Source organism: Tachypleus tridentatus, chromosome 1, assembly GCF_004210375.1.
Source record: "Tachypleus tridentatus isolate NWPU-2018 chromosome 1, ASM421037v1, whole genome shotgun sequence".
Lineage (NCBI taxonomy): Eukaryota > Metazoa > Arthropoda > Merostomata > Xiphosura > Limulidae > Tachypleus > Tachypleus tridentatus.
The window spans coordinates 27178828-27199730 of NC_134825.1; the positions used below are offsets into that span (position 1 = coordinate 27178828).

The window sequence follows — 20903 nt, forward strand, 5'->3', positions numbered from 1 at the left end:
TAACATGAATTATTAAGATTCATGATTGTAAAAGCTCATTAAGCTGGGGCTTCTCTAATGAAACTAATCAAAATTACTTGTGTACTGCTTTGTGCAGTCTTGGATAAGATATCTGTACAACACTTATCTGATATGTGACAAACAACAAAATGAGCAGTAGATAACGGTACTGTTAAAATGTGTAATTCTGAAGATATAAAATACAGTAATTAGCTCTGCAGCAGAAATGAATATTTTATCAACTGAAACCATTATCAAAGAAGAGAGTAAGTTGAGCAAGTTAGATTTTCAAACAAACCTACAACTGAAAGATCCCAAAAAAATTTCAGGACTTAAAAACAAAGAGTATTGTTTTGAAACACTTAGAATAACAAAATAAATTATTGTAGACCTCAAACAATGAACATATCTTTAAGCTTAATTATTATAAAAAGTCCTATATATAACTGATCACATTTTAATTACTTTACTTTTGCTCAGTGTTGTTGATTAACCTCAGCTTCAGAAATGTGATCTGTTCATGTGACATTTGTGTAATGTTAACTCCATAAATACTCCTAACTGCTTGCCTTATACTGTTTGAGTTTAAGTAATAAGAAAGCACAGTTTCAGAACTTTACATGCTTTAACCTAGATATCAACAAAACATTTTTACTAACAAAGATCTAAGCAATATTCTTCTGAACAGTTTATAGATGGAAACAAGATCAAACAAACTGATCACATTAATATTGAGCTTGTTCAGAAAAAACTTGTGACATTTAAAGATAATATTACCTCAATGGTTTTTGAGAAGGTTAGGATTATAAATGAGAGTCACTTGTTAGAATTTTCTTTTTAGGTGTTTGAATAGAAAATGGGTGCTAGAGGATGGATAACATTACTTCTCATTTTAAGGGAAATGATAAAAACTTCCTCAATAATTATTGACTCTAGTTGTTAAAAACACTTTAAAAAGTGTTTTAAACAATTTTGTAATTTGTTGGATAATCAACATGGTTTCACTAAGAGAAAATCCCTTCTTACAAATATTTTGACATTCTTTAAAAATGTTACTGCTTATGTAAATGAGGTTAAGGGTGTAGATTTAGAGCATTTGGTTTTTCAGAAATCATTAGACAAGATACGACATAAAAAAAAACTTGTAAAAATAAGTACCTACTGAAAATACATTTTCAGTATGGGAAATTTATAGTTTCCAATACAGTAAATTCTCTCTTTCATATAAATAGCTAGAATCCCACATGCAATAGATGGAGAGACCTAGTGCAAAGGAAAGAAAGAAGCTTCCAAATTACACTCCCTAAAATGAGACAATCATATTTTAAGATCTGATAGAAAAAATTGTACCAAATCTGAACCACATATACTTTTTGCTATCAGAAAGAAATGTCTTGTATATGAGCAGAAAACAGAGGAGCACATCCTACTGGGAGAGAATTATGGCCAGAGTACGATCTAAACCAAGTAAAATTTATGAAACTCAATCCCAGAAATTATAAAAGTAGGTAAAATGTAAAGGATATACCTCTAGGTGTAGAATTACTATGGCATGACAGACTGCATGCAGCATGTCAACTACACCCAAGACTCATGCTACTGCAAACTGACATCCACATGGGGGTAGAATGAAGACCACACTGTTGGTAAATCAACTACAACAAAACCAAAGCCTCTGGGTACCGACATCTCTGTGGGATAGGAAGGAGAATCACACCATTGGCAAGTTGACTACAATACAAAACTCATACCATTGGGAACTGACATCTAGTGGGGATATGAAAGAGGACCATACCATCTCCACCTCAATTTCATTAGTCAAAGGGAATCATTTCCTGAATGTGAATATGATAAGTTAATAAATTGATTTGAGAACCCAATGTTCGGTATCAAAAAGATGTCTACATAACGTAAACCTTTTCACTCAGAAATGAAATCGACTACAACTACTCCAAGCACATTAACATCCTTAGAATAAAAAACACTGATGGATAGTGGAGGGAAAAGAACTGTAAAAATCTGCTATTACCTCCACAATAACCCAAAACACCATAGAGTGTAAATAAGGGAAAAATGTTGACATTTGTAATGCATATGTAAGGACTTATCTTGATTGGTTCTACTCTAAATCCAAAACCTAGCCACAGGGAACTGACATTTATGTGGTGATGGTAGGATGAGGGGTCCCAATCAAAGGGGTGAACTGCAATTTTAATGTCACACTACAAAACAAATTGTTTTTATGTTTCAGCCTGGAGAATATCAAGTCACCTACACCAGCAGAACATCACTGCTATTACGCTCAATCGAATAGTTCTATAATCATTTCTATATTTTGTTAGTATTTCATTAACCCATTCAGGAGGATGTCTCAACAGTCAACCACTCCAGCAGCTCAGAACTGGAAAGTAAGAAGGACTCTCAAACTCCACTACAAGAAAAGGGGAGTAAAATGGGGTTAAGAGTCCAGAGGAACAACTCCTGAAACAGTGAAATGATTGACAATGCAACTTTGTTTTTAAAAGCAGACCATGCCAATTTATTGAATACAAGGTATGGCAGGGAAAGTCAGCTGTCCCCTTCTGCTTTACCTATGTTGTCCATGGGTAGGTACAGTCTGGGATGTACAAAGTTATGAAGAAATTCTATTGTGAGAATAGATCTACAAGTATTATTCTAAAATACTTCACCTCTACAGTATGCATTGTGTGGCTATGGCATTACAGTATGCAAGTCTACATGCTTGACAGTGCAAATTTGAGGGGCTGAGAATACTTGGTGTGTCAAAACTATCAACAAAGCAGGATACAAATAATGAGTAATAATACAAAGCAAAAGAAGGTCCCTGAAAATAAAATAAATCACAATAATAGTGCATAATTTACTTAGGTAAAGATCCACTGAAGTTTGAAGAAGGAATACATGTGGAAGACAACTACCTAAAGTGGAAGAAACCACGATAATTTACAAATAGTGAGAAACAACTGTATTAATAGTAGTTCACATGCCTGATTGAAGAATTTTCTCCAATACACAACAAAGATAAGACACCAGGGAAAGAGTAAGGCACCAGAAATGATGAAAAGACATCTAGAATAAAGTACAATAGGAAGAAAATAAAGAGGAATAAGCCAATCAAATAAAAAGCCAAACCCAACTGGTGAGGAATGATAGAGAAACATCATGAAGAGGATAGCTGCCATGGAATAAAAAGGTGTGAACTGCCACTATACAAGGAAGCTGTAGAGGTGACATAACAGCAAAGAGCACACACAGGACATAAAAGTTTAACTGGATCAAGCCTAAAATAAAGCAGGAAATGGATGAAAAACAAATAAGCAAAGAGGAGGACTTACTCTCCCTGGCCACCAAAGTCTTTCAGAGCAGAGAATGATCTGCATAAATGAGAATATACATAAAATAACATTATGATATTGTGTAGGATAATATTAAGGAAAAGGTGAAACAAGGAACACTTGAAAATTAATTTCAACTGAGGCAAATTAATCAGTGAAGAACCACCCTATACATCCCAGTCTAAAGGACAGACAACTTCAGTGGACAATGAATCTGGAAGGACTATAACAACAGGGTAGACATAGGTATCCAAGGTATTGGGAAAAATGAAAGGTGGGAAACAAGGCTGCTTGATAACCTGTGACTGGAAACAGAAGATCCATGAATGAAAAGCCAAGTAAGAAAAATCCACAATACAAGAAAAAGTGGGTCAATCAGTGTTAAACATACAGGCCAATGGCAGAAAAACTTTATATTTATATTGATAAACCTTCATGAGGGAATACCAAATAGAATGAGATAGAAATGAAGCTCCTTGCCAAGGGTTAAATAAAAAGCAGGCATGAAGATGAAAGACAAGAAGAACTAGATGAAACAGCAGAGACTGAAGTTTGACAAGAAAGAGATACAAGAAGGGTAAACTGAGGCTGGAGAAGCCACAGAAACCACAGCTGAGCAAGCCAATAAGGCGCAATCAGAAGAACGTAACAAATTTCATGGCCTGTTGCAACAAAATGTCTCTTACCACCTCTGTTAGGAAGGGTTGAGAAAGTAGAGGACAAGTTCCTCTGATACAACCCCAAAAACCCACTGATTTGTAACTAAAGATTGGCAAAGGGAATAAATTTGCACAACCTAGTTCTCACTATACTGGAACTCATTGGCTATCACTGGTACTGTTGGCATTGTGCCAACTTTTGTGGCATAAAGATGCAAGAACCATAGATGAAGGAACAGGTAAGGGCTGAGAAAGACTAGTGTGGGAAACAGGATTAAAGCCATGTCATAATTTCAACTGTGACAAATAAACTACCACTGAGGAAAAGTTAACTTATATACAGAATTTCACACACGATTCCAAAGCCTTAAGTACATGGTTGAAAACATACCACCCAAGAAAAGGGGCCATACATAAATCCTTTAGTTAAGTAGAGGGACTGAAAACAGTGCAATAGGAGACCATAAAAACCTTACTTTGAAAAGCAGCAAATACCTGATTTCATCTAAACCATGGCTGGGATCAGCAGCTATCCTCTTCCATTTTACCCAGAAATGAATATGGTCTGGAAAAGGCACATTAGTGAAACAAATATATCACAAGAACAAACCCATAAGCATTTTTGTGGAACACCCCATTTCAATAGTGAGTGTTTTATGGTTATGGAAATTAAAAGTAAGCAGTCAACATGACCTGGCAGTGAAGATTTGACTATGAGAATTATACCTGGTCCAACACTATTCACTACAGAGAATGATCCTGACAGTAACAAAAAAAAAAAAAAGAAAAAGCTCCTGAAAAATAAGATATATACATATAAAAGATAACCTACCCAGTCTCACCAGAGTCTGAAGAGTGGCTACAGGAGGAAGACGATAAAGATGAAGATACAGTTATCCAATGCAAATTGTGAGATATGAAGATATGAGCAGTAGTCCATATGCACAACTTACCCAGTTACTGAAATCTGAAGAATGTCAACATATGAAAGACCTGAACAGGTAAAAACAGTAACATGATTCAGATGGTTGAGGTAAAAGTATGCAGAGCAGTTCACATGCCCACTTAATGAATATCCTCCAAAAGACAATGCAGATAAGATGCCAGGGAAAAGGTAAGATGCCTAATCTAATGAGGAGACACCAGAAACAAATTATGGGAAGAAGGCATTAAGGAAGAGTAGGTCAATTGAATTAAAACCAGAACCCAACATGTCAGGATAGAAGGAAAAAAGTCACAAACAGACGATGTCTACCAAGGAATGAACAGGTGGAAACAGGCACCACAGTAAGAAGCAGTGCAGGCAACATAACAATGAAAAGCATGAACTAAAGATAGTAGCCTATCTGATTAAGATAAAGTGGAAAGTGGAAGAAATGGAAATTAGGAAAAAGGAGAAATTACTCTCATTAGCTGTAGAAGTTCTTGGAAGGAAAGATCTCCAGATAAAGGAGAATACATGTGGAATGATAGAGACTATATGAAATGCTGATAGCAAATAAATCTCAATTATGACATCCACAGGCTAAAAGAAGAAAATAAGTCTTGATAGTAAAGTTAAAAAATTGAGCACGAAAATGGTGATTCAAATGGAGACAGTGAATAATCACATTAACATCCCAACCCAGAAGGACAGAATGTCAAGTTGGAAGAGGGCTAGGATAGAAGAAGTAAAAATGTTATAATACAGGGAAAAATGAAAAATGTGGAATAAGGCAGCACAATAACCTGTGATCTTGAAGACTGAAGACCCCAGATCAAAAAGCCAAGTAAAGAAATCTGTAATATGAGGAACAATGAACTAGCAGATGAAATTTCCTGATCCAACAGCCAATGACAGAAAATGTTCCACTGACATTGATAAACATTGTGAATGAACCATGTTAAAAAAAATAACCTGCTGGGAAAAATCAGATTTCTTGACCAAGGAACAGATAAAAATCAGTTGTGAAAATAGAAGATACGTAAAGCTGAATGATATGCTGGTGACTAAAACTGATGATGAAGGGATTGAATAAGAAGAAGAGGTGAAGGAGAGGCAGGCAGACTGGAACTGAATCAGCCTTGGGAACCACCATTGTGCAAGCCAGTAAGGAGCAGCCAGAAAGACTAGACATGGTGTTCCATAAATGATCAAAATCACCCTGTGAAGGAGAAAATACAGGTATTTGTTGGTACAATCTTGACTGAAAGCATCAATACCTAGAGTACAAGGATGTGGAACCAATGACCAAACCAGATGTAATTTGGTATAGAGGGTTAAGGCAAATGCATCCAGGCAAGAAGTACCCCATTTAAGGTATAGCCATGAAAAATGTGAGGATCGAAAGACGACTCTATTAAATAAATTTTATCTGGACAAGAAAGATAATCAGCAGCAAAATTTAACACACCTTGAACATGACAAGCAAGTATATGAATACTGAGTGTGTGGGCACAAAAATGAAGATCCAAAGTCTCACCACAAAGGGAACAAGAATGGGTGATATCTTGGTGATTGAGATAAGCTACTACTGTAGAAGTGTCAGAATTGATCACAACCAGATTTTTAGCAAAATGAAGAAAATTATCCAAAGCATGATACTCAAACAGAAGCTCCAGGATGTTGATATAGTAACATTTTTTGGTCAGAGACCAATGACCTGAAGTTTCATACTAATCAACCCACAACTCCCAGCCCTGATGGGAAGCATCCATGAATATATGCAGATTCGAACTGGAGAGAGAAAGCAGACCACCCACCAACATGTGAGCCTTGTCCAACCATCAATGTAGATGTACAAGGGAAGTGTATCTTGCAGAAGATTCCAGAGTCCATTGAAGAAACAGCATATTTGCTCAACCAAAAAGAATAAGAGCTGCCATGGAATACCACATATACAAAAGCAAAAGAACCTAAAGAATTGTAAGGAGAGAGCTGTAAGATCATGAAGAACTGAAATCGCCATAAAAGAAGTCGAGGAAGACAAGAATGGGCTTGGCTGAGATGAGTGTTGAAAAAGACACCCAAGTGGACAAGATATTCGATAGATATAAGGAATGACTAACCAGCCCACATGGGCTGTCTCCAGGAGTAGCAGATAAGTGTATTGAGCATATTTCTGTTAGAAACAAAATAACAGAAGCTAGTCATCCATGTAATGATAGAAGCACAATCCCCAAGCATGTAAATGTCACATGAATGCCTTGACCACTAGATAAATGACAGAGGGCTAAAGCAAGTCTGAAGGGCAGAGTGCAAAATTGATAAAATAACCTGAGATGAACAAACTGAAGATGGAATCTCAACTTACAAAATATTGGGATATGGAGGTAAGCATTCATGACTTCTATCTTGATCATCCAGAAACCTGGAAAAAAAGCCCATCCGATGATACAAAAAGACTATTGTAAAATGGGGTAGAATAAAAAAAATTTATTGAGGCAACATGCATTGATCATAGGTTGTCAATTTCCAGTTCTCTTGGTTATGACAAATAGCCTGGAATAAAGACCTGGAGAAGGATGATTGACAGGAGATCCCAACAACAGAAAAACCATGTATGTAAGACTATAGCCAAAGAAGACAAACATGCTAACATGAAGATAATCTGGAAGAGGTAATCCCACAACAAACATACACAATCCCCATGAACTGCCTCAGTAAAAGGGTGGATAGTAGATAAGTGCAGGAGGAGAATCAATAGAGTAAGATGAAGGTGAGAAAATTTGGCATCAGCTAAACAAACAGGATGATCAAGGTCTGCAAAATCATTCTAATTGTTGAAAATTAAGAACCGGACATTCATCTTAATTGTAAGTCAAGGCATGCTGGCATCCTTAATCATCTGAAAAACAAAATATTCAGCATGAACCCTAATATCCAGGGAAGAGAGAAACTATATATTAAGAGGAAGAGGTACAATGTTACAAAGAAGGGAGATCATATGAAGTTGGAAAAATTAATAAAATAGAACATACTTGAGAAATCATGTCTAAAAGAGCTGTATTAGGTCTAGCTGATTCTGCAGTAGGGGGACAGGAAGACACAGCAAAATCAGGTGAGGAAAAAAATCTCTCAAAATCCTCTTCATCCCAAACAGGTTTGGCATGTTCAGGAGGAAAAGAAGCAAGATTAGGAGAAGCATATTGATTCATATAATGATCAATTTCATGGTGTCATGGTGAATGATAGCTGATAAATCCAAAAACAAGTCCCTTCAACCTGTAGCCTGTGGGAGTGTGTTAATAGAAGGTATTACCTTCAAAGTGGTAATGCAAACTTCAGAATTCATTGTGTAAAAAATAAAAATCAAACATAACTGTCTGATGATAAAAAAAAATAAAAACTGAGAAAATAAGTCATCTGAAAAATCATTACCTGTTAAAAAACAAAAAAATTCAGTTTGGACAAATTTAAAGAGCTCAACAAAAAAATGTCTTGACAGAAGTACTGCCAAATGGAAAATGACAGTCCAAAAGAATCATCCCCCAGTGGCTCAGCTGTATGTCTGCAGACTTACAATGCTAAAAACCGGGTTTCGATACCTGTGGTGAGCAAAGCACAGACAGCACATTTTGTAGCTTTGTGCTTAATTCTAAAACAACAACAACAACAACCAAAAGAATCAAAAAAGAGGGAGTTGTGTGTCAAGAGAGTGAGTCTGTCCCAGTGTAACTGGTGGAGGGTTGTAATATTTGAAATTGTAAGGTATGTGGGACATCAAGGCTTGTGGCATGAGGAACTTTTTTTTTGCATATAGAGAGTAGCACTGAATGAGAATAGCTATTTACATAAGTGGAGGTAATGTAAGATATTGGAAATAATTTTAATGTAAAACCCCAGTTTAATTCTAGCAACCATTATAACTTGTAACAAAAGCAAAAAAGTACCTGCATTTATGGACTTGTACACTTTAAATTCAGCAAAAAATTGTAATCTTGGTATCACATATTTTATACATTTTTTGAAAGAACAGGATGATTATTTAAATTATGTCTTCCCTAAACTCATAACTTTAATATGAATTTATAACATACATATGTTAATTTAGAGAATTAATTGGTACTTCAAGTCTGTCCTTACACAAGTACCCTTAAAAATGCATTTAAGGTCATCCTTTTATATTTCAGGAGATTGTTGATTTTCCTCTAAAATTCCTGTGAAGTTCTGGCCTCCACTACTGTTGATAGCAACTGGTACCAAAAGCCAATCACCTTGTTAGAAAAGTAAAACTGACTCAGCTAGAAATTACCTGTCTTTTATAAATCTTAAACTTGTCCTCACATCTTATCTTCAGAATATATCACAAAGAAATCAGAAGCCTTTCCCTACAAATCCCCTGAATAATCTTACTGTAAACTTTATAAAGTCCACTTCTTCCTCTTTTTTTTTTTAAAAAACTAAAAAAAACAAGTTATTTACCTATCCCCATAAAAATAACAGTTAAAGGAAAAATCCAAATTATGATAACCTAAATGCATTACCTTGACTTAATGTAATCAAAGGTCATTTTTCTAAATACTTGTCCAACTTACTAAAAGGTCATTCCAAGTCAAATCATCCAAAAGACTGCAGGTGACCCCCACAGAATGCCTTGAAAAAATTCACATGTGCTCATCTACCCCTATAATGAAAAACTCCCAAAGATTAGATCAATATCTCTAATAGTTTCTGATTTATAGCCCTGTAAAATTTAGTTAATTTTTTTTATTTTTGGGGAATTCACTGTCGGGCAACTTTGGTTGTTTAAAGCTGCAAGAGTAATGGTGGTAGAAGGCTGAAATTTGCTACACTGACTGAATTACTCTCACAGAATTCAAAAATGGTCTCAAACCAAGTTTATCTCTCTTATGATTTGCATAGTGAGGCAGTAAAATCACCTGAAAACCCCAAATCATAAAATACATTGGCTTATGTAATAAGCCATAGCTCTAAGACTTACACTCTTGTGCAAATTAATTGAAACAAATGATCATTTTACAATATTTTCAGTATGGCGGCCAGTGTAGGCTTGCTGGACCCACTGATTTCCTTTAATAGTCATTTTTTCACACAGACAGCATCATTAGTTTGTTTTGCAATATGGTTGATCTATTTTTGGGATATATGACAAAATTTTGAGGAATATTATGTCATTTAAAATTGCATTAGAAGGGCAGGAAACCAGTTAAAAAACTTCTTACCAACTCAATGAAGAAAAACCAGTATCAATGGGGTCTGAAATACAAGAACTGGATGCAAGAACAATGGAGGAAGGTGTTGTTCAGTGACAAGACTAATTTCTTCATACAGGGTCAAAGAAGTTTGCATGTTCACAGATCTCCAGGTGAGAAACTTCGAGAATCTCACATAAATCAGTTCGTAAAACATCACTTGAAGAAGATGTTTTGAGGCTTTTTCAGCTATTATGGCGTCGGAGGCTTACATATCATAGAAAGTATGATGTGAGGACCACAGTACATTGAAATTTTGCAGACAAGAGTTGTTCCAGAATTGAAAAAGAGATTTTCAGATGGATCTGTCATTTTTCAGCAAGATCTTGCTCCGTGCCACTCATTGAAAGTTGTGAAGAATTTTATGACTACAATGTGAATAAAGGTGCTGGACTTCCTGAAAACTCTCCAGACTTAAATCCTATTGAAAATCTTTGAGTGATTTGCAAAGAAAGACTTCGGGGAAAAGACTGTACTATGAAAGATAAGCTAATTGAGGCCATAATTGAAGTGTGGTACAGTGATCTAAAAATTAGTAAAGATTGCAGTTAACTCGTGGACTCGATGCCAAAGCGGATTAATGATCTTCTGAAAAATAAAGGTGGTCATATCATGTAATAATTTGTGAGTAATTTTTGGATTCTCAAAATAAAATGCAAAAAACTGAAAAAATCGTAATTTTCTGTCTTGCTTCAATTAATTTGCACAAGGGTGTAATACGATACAAAGTTGAATTTTGTTTTCTAATTTTCTATAACATATCAGTTGATAAATCAGCAACTGTTGTAATTAAGTGTCTGTTAGATCTCCTGTAAAAAAAATTAGCTGCATGCAACTTTTTGTGATTCAGCTAAAATAGCCATACTTCAGGCCACAGTTTGACTATGTCACCAGGTATTCAGCCTTTTCAGATTTTTACCATATATTCTTACATCTCTGAATATGATCTACAAAAAAATCTGGATGGTGTTAAACCTACTTTTTTGAGTTATAATTTTTTTAAAGTATCCTCTGACCATACGGTTTTTATTGAAAAAAACAATTCGGTTCAGGTGTGTTACTGTGTGCAAATATATCCATACAATTTTGAAAAATACCTGTCAGAATACTATGAATCCCACTGAAATATTCTAACCAGCCTTTTACAATGTTAAATAATGAAGTTGTAAGAAACAAGAAAGAATTAATTCATTACTGAACAAGTTTATTGGCATAACTAGTTAGATCACATGGCAATGCAAATATATTGTGTATGCATTACAGTTATGTAGATATGGCTGAGTTTAAGATTCATAATATAATAAATACAAAGGTAAATCAGACACAAAAAAACACAGTGCTACAACAGGGGATAACTGAGAAAGATTATAGTCACACCAAACTGCAATAATCGTGATAATGAAACGTTTCAAAAACTGCTTTGGCGATAAATTAGCCTTAACGACATCAAGTAAACATTGCTTTGTTTAGACAGCTTGAACAAATATCTGATATGAGTTTGATTATGTTGAGATCACTTTGACTTAGAACATAGTGGCGAGCACTACTGCCTTGCACGGTAGGTGCACTTATCAGACAAAGAATATGTTGGAAAGGAACCCAGCTTTCATCTTTACATGACCTTGCAAGCCATGAAAACAGTTTGTTTCTTGATTTCTTCATAAATGACACCAACACATTGGAATGTTCATCTGATCTATTTTTTATGTTTCCCACATACCATTCATGATCGTATATGCATGCCATATATTTCCCTGGCTGATAATTGTCATTACTATCATTAGACCCTATTTGAGCTGCTGCATCATCACTTTCACTGCTTCTACCAACAGTTACAACTGTGTACACATCATCAACTGACAGCCTTCTCAAATACAATTTGTTGGTAGAGTGGGGAATAAAGCTATGATGTGACCTAATACCTGCCACAGTTTTGCAATTTTCATAGTGCTCAAGTGTATGAAACTTTACACAATTCTGCAGGACTGATTCCTGATTGACAAGAAAGAACTGAATGCCCTGAATGTGGTCCTTTGCCCAATGGTACATATCAGAGATACTTAAAATTTGATAATTTATTATTTTACACAACCTTGAATTTTTTGAAGATCATGTTCAGGGATGTAAGAATATATGGTAAAGGCTGATTAGAACATTTCAATGGGATTCATAACTTATTTCAAAATTATATGGATATATATGCACACAGTAACACCTGAATTGAAGTTTTTTTTTCAAGTAGACAACTTATGTTCAGAGGATACTTTAAAAAATTATAACTCAAAAAGTAGGTTGAACACCATCCTGATTTTGTTTGTAGATCATATTCAGAGATGTAAGAACATATGGTAAAAATCTGAAAAGGCTGAATAAATGGTGTACATGGTCAAACTGTGGCCTGTAGTGGGCTATTTTAGCTAAATCATAAAAAATTGCTAGCAACTCCATTTTTTTACAGGAGATCTAATAGACTTTTAATTACAACAATTGCTGATTTATCAACTGATATGTTATTGGAAATTTGAAAACAAAATTCAGCTTTGTATCATATTAAGTCTTGGAGCTATGGCTTCTTAAATAAACCAATGTTTTAATGATTTTGGGTTTTAAGGTGATTTTACAGCTTCACTATGCAAATCCTAAGAGAGATAAACTTGGTTTGAGACCATTTTCGAATTCTGTGAGATTAATTCAGTCAGTATAGCAAATTTCAGCATTCTACCACCATTACTCTTGCAGCTTTAAGCAGCCAAAGTTGCCCAAAAATGAATTTGCCAAAAATAAAAAAAAAACCTAATTAAATTTTACAGGGCTGTAAATCAAAAACTGCAAAAAATCAAACAGAGATATTGATCCAATCTTTAGCAATTTTTTATTATATGGGTAGATAACCACATGTGAATGTTTTCAAGGCATTCTGAGGGGGTCACCTGGAAAATGTTCCAAAATCTGGATGATCTGACATGGAATGACCCTAAGGAATCTAAGTCATTTTATATTACCTTAATATTCCCACTATAGTTTTAAAAACCCAAGGAGATAGGATTATAAACAAACTTTACTAACTATGCCATATCAATATCACTAGAGAAAGGTAAGACAAAAGCCTAGTGCCAGGCATCAGAAAAAAACATTCTCATGCCAGATCTGGTTAAAAACAATCAGATGAATAGCAAGAGAAGGAAGTCTGACCAATGTACTGCCAGACTGATGAAGAGCCAGGCTGAGTTCCACCAGTGTAAAGGAACGATTACAGTCATAGAAATAATCTGCTCAAATGGATTGAGGTGATCATTCTGCCTGAGTCTTGATGGCTAAGATGGTGGAGGATGAAGCAGAAGTGCTAGATACCTGGCAAAAGCTTTCACCTAGAGTATCAGCGATACTATGGGTATAAACCGCTCCTGGCTATCAGTGAGCAAGATCGAGAGGGGGACAGAATTATATTGCCTAATGACCTTTAAAATCTTGTCTCGTATGACTTTGGAACTGTTGGTAGAAGATATGCTGGTTGTGAACTTAATCCAAGACTCCTTCTGCCTTTAATGTCTTACCCATCTCACATGTGCACTGGTCTGCTTGAACGTGATGCAGTTTGAGAGTTTAGGATACATATAAAAAGTATTCCAGGCTCATTTTTTAGCCTTCCATGACATGTGACAGGCAGGATTCCACCATGGATGAGGATATTATGGAAAATGTGTCAAGGTTTTAGGAATACATTGAGCAGCTGCTTGTATAATAAAGTCATGCAGTCATCTATTGATGGCTTACAGATGATGGCAGGATCAAGTTCTGCAAGAGCAGTGAAAGAGAGTCAATTGGCTTGATCCAGCTTCAAATGGGGAAGTGGGTCGGGTGGCATTGATCATGGCCAGTCTCTCTCAAAATTATAGGAAAATGATCACTGCTTCATGAGTTATTGTCAACCATCCATGAAAAGCAGGAGATTAGCAAAGGGAAGCAAACTCAGAGATCAATAGCAGTAAAGGACTGACTAGGTGCACAAAAATAAGTGTAAGAACCAGTATTGTAAAGAGAAAGGTTGTGATTGAAGAGCATGTGCTCTAAGGAGTGACCTCTCCCATCAATATCAGTACTTCTCCAGAGGGGATTATGTCTATTAAAATCCTCCAGGAATAAAAAGGGAGATGGCAATTGTTCAATGACAGCATCAAAATCTGACTGATCATAGGTATTTCTAGGAGACAGGTAGAGAGAACAAACAGTGATGGTATGACCCAATGCAACACAGCTGGCTATGGCCTCCAAGGATGTGTCAAGTAGCAAAGTCAGAGTGAACACATGCTAATAAACCAACAGTGCCACCCCTCCATGCACTTATCCATCACACAACCCATCATTTCTGTAAAAAGAAAACTGCCAAAAGGTGACTGTGTCGACAGGTTTCCTGTAAGGAAAGACATACAGGATTGGAGGAAACAATTAGTGCTTTGATGTCATCCAGATTAGAACGTAAACCTCAACAGTTCCATTGTATCAAAGTGGCCATTTTTATTTATGTGCAGGCAAATTGGGTGGAGAGCCCTTCTGTTTTTGACCATATCTTTCATCTTTATTTGAGGGAGGTCTGTAGACCTCGATGGATCCTGTCCTGGGTCTACTGGACACGTCTTTGACATTGGAAGAGGATTTCATTGACTGAGTACATGAATGAACTATCATTTTGCATCTTGGAGTGGGAGAAGATGTACCTGAAGAAATGCCCATACCTGAAACCAAAGGAAGTGGATCTTGGGGTTTGTTGGAATGAATCTTAGGGACAGACATGGGTCTTGATGTTGATTCTTCAACTTTTTAACCATGGAGATCAAAAGACTTTTCTTATGGTTTGACAATAATTCTTTTGGAGGCACAAAGAGATCCGTCTGCACTTCCACTGTAGTAGTGGAACTAAGTGCAGCAGCATACGTCCGAGAAGAAGTGGTGGACAGTACTTTCAACCCTCAGGGTAAGTTATGTTTTGAACCTTCTTCAAACACAACACCTCTTTTTCTTTCAACCTCTTAGGGAAAGAATGAAAGTAGGATGGGTGAGAGCCATTGCAGATGATGTAATGGGGGTCAGTTTCACAATCACAGGCATAGTGGTCTTTGCCACTGCAACGAGCACATGTCAAGGAACCATGACATGATGTCTTTGAGTGACTGAAAAGCTGACACTGGAAACATCTGAAAGGGTGTGGAATGGATGGTCATACCTTGCAATTAAGATAACCTGCCTTGACAGTAGCAGGTGAATGTGGTGATGTAAACGTTAAAATGAAGACACTGGTCAGCATCATAATTCCATCCTTGCGAGTGAAGATATGCCTCACTGCAGAAACTCCTTGGGTGGAGAAACCAGAGAGAATCTCTGACTCGGGGATTCTTCAAAGTCCTCTCAACAATAATTCCTCGTAACTAATTCAGAGTAGCATGGAGTGTAACCTCAATGGGTATATCCTCAATCGCTTTTGAATGTAAGAGGAGTTCACTGTGTTTAGATGTGGATGTTTCCACCAATATTTCATCAGAGCAAAGCTTTTTGACTGACTTTGGAGAGCCAGCAAGTCCATTCTGAATAATAAAAAAAAAAAGACATTTGTCCCAAAGATTTGTCTGAAAAAGAATGTGGTATAAGAAAATGAGGTACAAGTGTTATAGATGTTGAAGATTGCTGCACAGAATCTTCAAAATGTTGTCATTTACCTATGTACTGTTTTTCGCTATTTAAGTTTGTATTTTGTGGATCCATAATAAAAAAAAAAGAATATTTCCACCAATATTTCATCAGAGCAAAGCTTTTTGACTGACTTTGGAGAGCCAGCAAGTCCATTCTGAATAATAAAAAAAAAAAAGACATTTGTCCCAAAGATTTGTCTGAAAAAGAATGTGGTATAAGAAAATGAGGTACAAGTGTTATAGATGTTGAAGATTGCTGCACAGAATCTTCAAAATGTTGCCATTTACCTACGTACTGTTTTTCGCTATTTAAGTTTGTATTTTGTGGATCCATAATAAAAAAAAAAGAATATTTCAGTGCCCACTAACCTCACCTACCATGGAGCCCCACAAGGGGATACACTACAATGACAAACAAAGACACTGCAGTAACATCAGGGTTTTGTTAGCAAACATCCCCCAAACATCAGAATCAGATACAATGTCCACAACACCTGTTGAGAACATCCAACACTGGAACTTGGTTGACCATAACCCAAGTGGACCAGCCAATTGACCCTAGGGGGCCACCCCAAGGCCACCTATCTACTGGAATTCAAGGCCAAAGTGGTATGATAGGGTTGGACCCTTCAACCACCAGGATCCTTTCTTCCCCTTCACAGCTCATCATGCACAATAAATATGTGGGTGGATGTTTAAATCCCAGAGGAGATAAACTGAAAGAACAGAACCTTCCCTAGGAGGTCCCATCACCATATACAGGAATCTACACCAAGGAGAACATGTATTTAATTAATGTTATTTATGTATAGTTGAAAAGCAGTATTTGAATATTTTTAGTGTAGATTATCTGCAAAATTAGATCCCAGACTTAAAATTCATGAAACTGGTGAAAAATAATTAAGATGAGAAAGAACATTTCAGAAATAATAGTGTTTTGTTATTTGTATCCACAGGTGTAATACTACATGTGGTTTGCTAATATTTATGTATAAACATAATGCTTTTCTAAATTGTACATGTACATAAGGTTAAAAACAGATGGGAAAGACAGGAGCAAATACATAACACTTAGTAAAGCAGCAAAGTATTAGCAACTGCACATTAGTTTCAAAGCGAGCTAAGCAAGGTACTTCATTGTTGCATGTACATTCAATGGTTCATTGATAACATTTTATCAGGTAAAAATACATTTTATGCTTTATTAGTTGAAATGGTACTTTCTGGTACATTAGAAATATTTGGATCAATGACACTATAAAATGCATGTCTTCTGAAGATCTACTGTAATGTATATATACCAATTATTCCCAAAAACAGTAGATATGAAATGTAATGAATAAGGTAAAAAAATGCTTGCCATTATTTTGTCTAAAACATATACTAATATTACAACATACTTTCTGCCTTTATATAAATTAAAATTATGTACACAACTTACATATTAAAACTGCATAACTGATTGTTCTAATTTCATTTTAGCAATATATAAGAAATAAAAATAATGTTTTAAAGTGGTGCTAGACATCCAAGGTTTGCCCATTTAGGATAATTTGTTTGCGAATGATAGAATTTGTGTTATCTACAAATTTAGTAACATTGCTAGGTTTCTGATATTTTTTTTATTGTTCCAACAGCATGACTTTTTCAGTGTTTTACAAATAACATCTTTAACATGATTTTATGTTATTAATGCTAAGAATTTTGGTAATCCCTGGTTATTTGGGTCCCTATATTTATCAAGGGTCCTGACCTAATCATTAGAGTACACAATTAAAAACTGCTTTTTCTTGTCCTTTAGAGATAGAAAACAGGTAATTAACCTCCATATTGAAAATAATCATTATTAATGTAGTACAAGATACTATTCTGTAATTTGTCCTCTAGTACATCAAATGTCTTGTGCACCTCTTTGTTGTGATATTAGTGCCACATGAACTCACTCATCAAGGTAATGCAGCAACTGTTTATTTTCATATAATTAATGCAAACTAGTCTTTTCCTTTTTTATTTATTGATGGAACTGGTATGTGTGTGAATGGAAATCATGTTATCTATAATTGTGTGAAGATGGAGTCCATGAATAGCTTGTTAGTATGTCTGAAGCTCTTTATCAGTAATTTTATAACATTATTAAATTATCTGTTGACTTCATAAATTGTGTTTTTAATACATTCAAGGAAAATGTAAACAACTGTAAATCAGTTGGTACAGAATACAGAAGGTTGCTTACTGTGAAAAAATGTTAATACATATATCTATGTGCATGCATTTCTAGAGTTCTCACAGCTTTTATGTGTGAACATTACCAAAGCAGAATGAACTATATACATTTTAATCTTCTACATAATTTTCTTATCTTAGTACTTAGCAATGAACATACACAAATTTATCTTAGCAAAAGTGAAAAACTACTGTATTGAATAACTTTTACTTTACTCTCTAATTTTCAAATAGTAAATACATTAAAAAATAGGTATATTTGTCTATAAACATTAATAAAACTAAGTTACAAATAGTATATGCATAAATAATTTTATTTATCTTGTTTAACTTGTATAAAAGATTCCAAACTGATAACATAAACAAGAGGTATGCTAATTTCTAAACCAAATTCATCATCACTGTTTCAGTTTCACCTTACATCCAGTATTGGAATTAACATTTTTGATCACAAACCAATTTTCATTTAATTTTCAAGTTACATTGACATTTCTTTCAGTATGATCACAAGTACAAATTCTTAATGAAATATGCTCCATTTACATCAAATGAACTTAGTAGTATAGCAACTACTATATAGTAGTACTATATGGTATTTTGAAATACCAAGCTACAAATTATTTATAAGAAATAGGAGTCATTATTGCTAGAGCAGGAGAAAACATTTTTATACAAGATGAACCTAAAAAAAAACATGTATCTATCACAGTGTTAAGTCACAATGAAAGTTACCTCATTTACATCAAATGAACTTATTAGTATAGCAACTTGTCACAATGTATCAGTTATATTAACAGTAGTTCATATTAGTACCCCAATAGGCCTAACTAAATATATAACTTTTAATAATAACTAATTAATATTTCTAGTAGTGTTCCTAGTAAGTAGAATGGCCTAGTATGCGATATTTAAAAATTGCTCGGGAATGTCTTAAAGATAGAAAGTTGTATTACAACTCAAAAGTAATAAAACCAACTACTCAAACTAGCAGTAACAAACACAGCGATCAATACTTACTTTAAACATGTAGTAACAACATACCTTTAGCAAACTTTACTACGCGGTTACATGATTACATTTCCACAGACAAAAATTAATGCACTTTTCAACATTCACTAACAATAGTAAGTAATGTTAGTGCAATTATTCCTCGAAAACATGATCGCTGTATTGGTAAATAACTATATTTACACTGGGCCTAACCAAGTTTCACAACTCGGGAATCTGACGTTTTATTAATGTTTTCTTTTAATATAATTATAATAACCAAATCTTTATTTACATTAAAAACTTATATATATATATTTCCTAAATGGCAAAATGGTCATACACGATTCGGATGTTATAATTTTTCAAAGTTAAACCTATATTAAAAGTCAACAATACCGACACAACAACGATATCTGACGTCACAATCTCACAATATCTTCTTAAGTCTATATATAACCTGTAAGTTACGTACTTGACGTTTATGATAGTCCTATACAATAGATAAATAAATAAAATAAAATTCGAACTTTATCCATTAGTCATTAAAATGAATTTGTGTATGGCAAAATTACTCTAAAATTATATTAAAAATATGCGAATTAAAAGTATTTTTTGCTAGCTTCTTGTTGATAGTTAAAATATCATTTTTCGCGTTTCATCTGCTATTTGGGTATTTGTCAAAGTCTGCTAAATTTGCTACGGCCTTACAATGATGGTAACAAAACTTCTGTACTTTTATCTCTTTTCATACACTTTTACGTTTTCAAATAAGAAACCATAATTTTGAAGAAACGTCGTCTATGTATTAACACAAGCCCAGGTAACTTCACTCTAGCGGTCAATACGAATATTTTGTGCAAATTTAAAAGTATCCTGTAGAGAGGCATTTCGTGCATAGCGCGACTTTATCAATGGAAAGTCCAACAATATCAAATAATTTCTAAATGTTCCACTATATTCTGAACAAAATAAATTTGTGACCAATAAAGTAATGATATTTATCGTTCAAGAAGTTAAATTATTATAAGTAATATATTAACGGAAGTGAAGTTTAAGTTATTCTCTTTCTCTAGACCAAATTATAACCGTGAGTACGAAACTGCTTCGCAATCAACATGACTCACCTTTAGTTTTCATTGATTTGACGCGCTACAACAGTTCTGAAAAAATATGAACTAGATTCTTAAGATATTTATAAATATTGCTTAGTATCTTAACATGAAACATTTTGGTGGTATTTTTCTGAAGGTGTGAGAAAACATTAAGAATGATGCCACGAAAGCTGTGTGTCACAGAAAAGGGATCATAATAACCATATCAGGCCTTTTTGCTGCTTCCAATTTTAATTTGTTTATGTGCACTGTCTCCTTCAGTGTGAATTTATTATTTCTGCTTACCTTGGAGATGAAACTCTTGTGTTAATGAACCAGCCAATATCTTCTCTGGTTTCAGGGATGAGTTTAATGTAAACATACATATACTAATAAGATTTACTAGTTCGGCTGGAATACACATTGTAAAAAAAGTTTTAAAGTTATCTATTAGGATTTCAAAGTAAACATGTTTTTCAAAACCATGGTCAAACTTACTTAGATTTCTAAGGCTTTTATAGGTCTTTTAAGCTATTTTTAAACCTCATTCGGATACTAATCTATCAAATATAGAACCAGAATTGTTTTATTTTTCTGACAAGCCAAATTGCCAATTCCCTCTGTTGTAAAAGGGGATATTCAAATATTGTATGTAACAAAGTTAAATTATTGGCAAATAACAACAGTGGCGTATTTAGGTAGGGG

The 20903-nt window shown here is 34.7% G+C and overlaps 1 protein-coding gene across 3 annotated transcripts in view; it reads right to left on the reverse strand.

The window, feature by feature from the left end:
- The window catches only part of LOC143244850 (uncharacterized), a 39287-nt gene extending 19752 nt beyond the window's left edge, over positions 1–19535 (reverse strand). For all 3 annotated transcript variants that reach the window (XR_013025353.1, XR_013025349.1, XM_076490268.1), the window contains exon 1: positions 19159–19535. The gene's annotated coding sequence lies outside the window, so the exon portion shown is untranslated. The remainder of the gene's footprint in view (positions 1–19158) is intronic.
- Positions 19536–20903: the final 1368 nt, after the last annotated feature.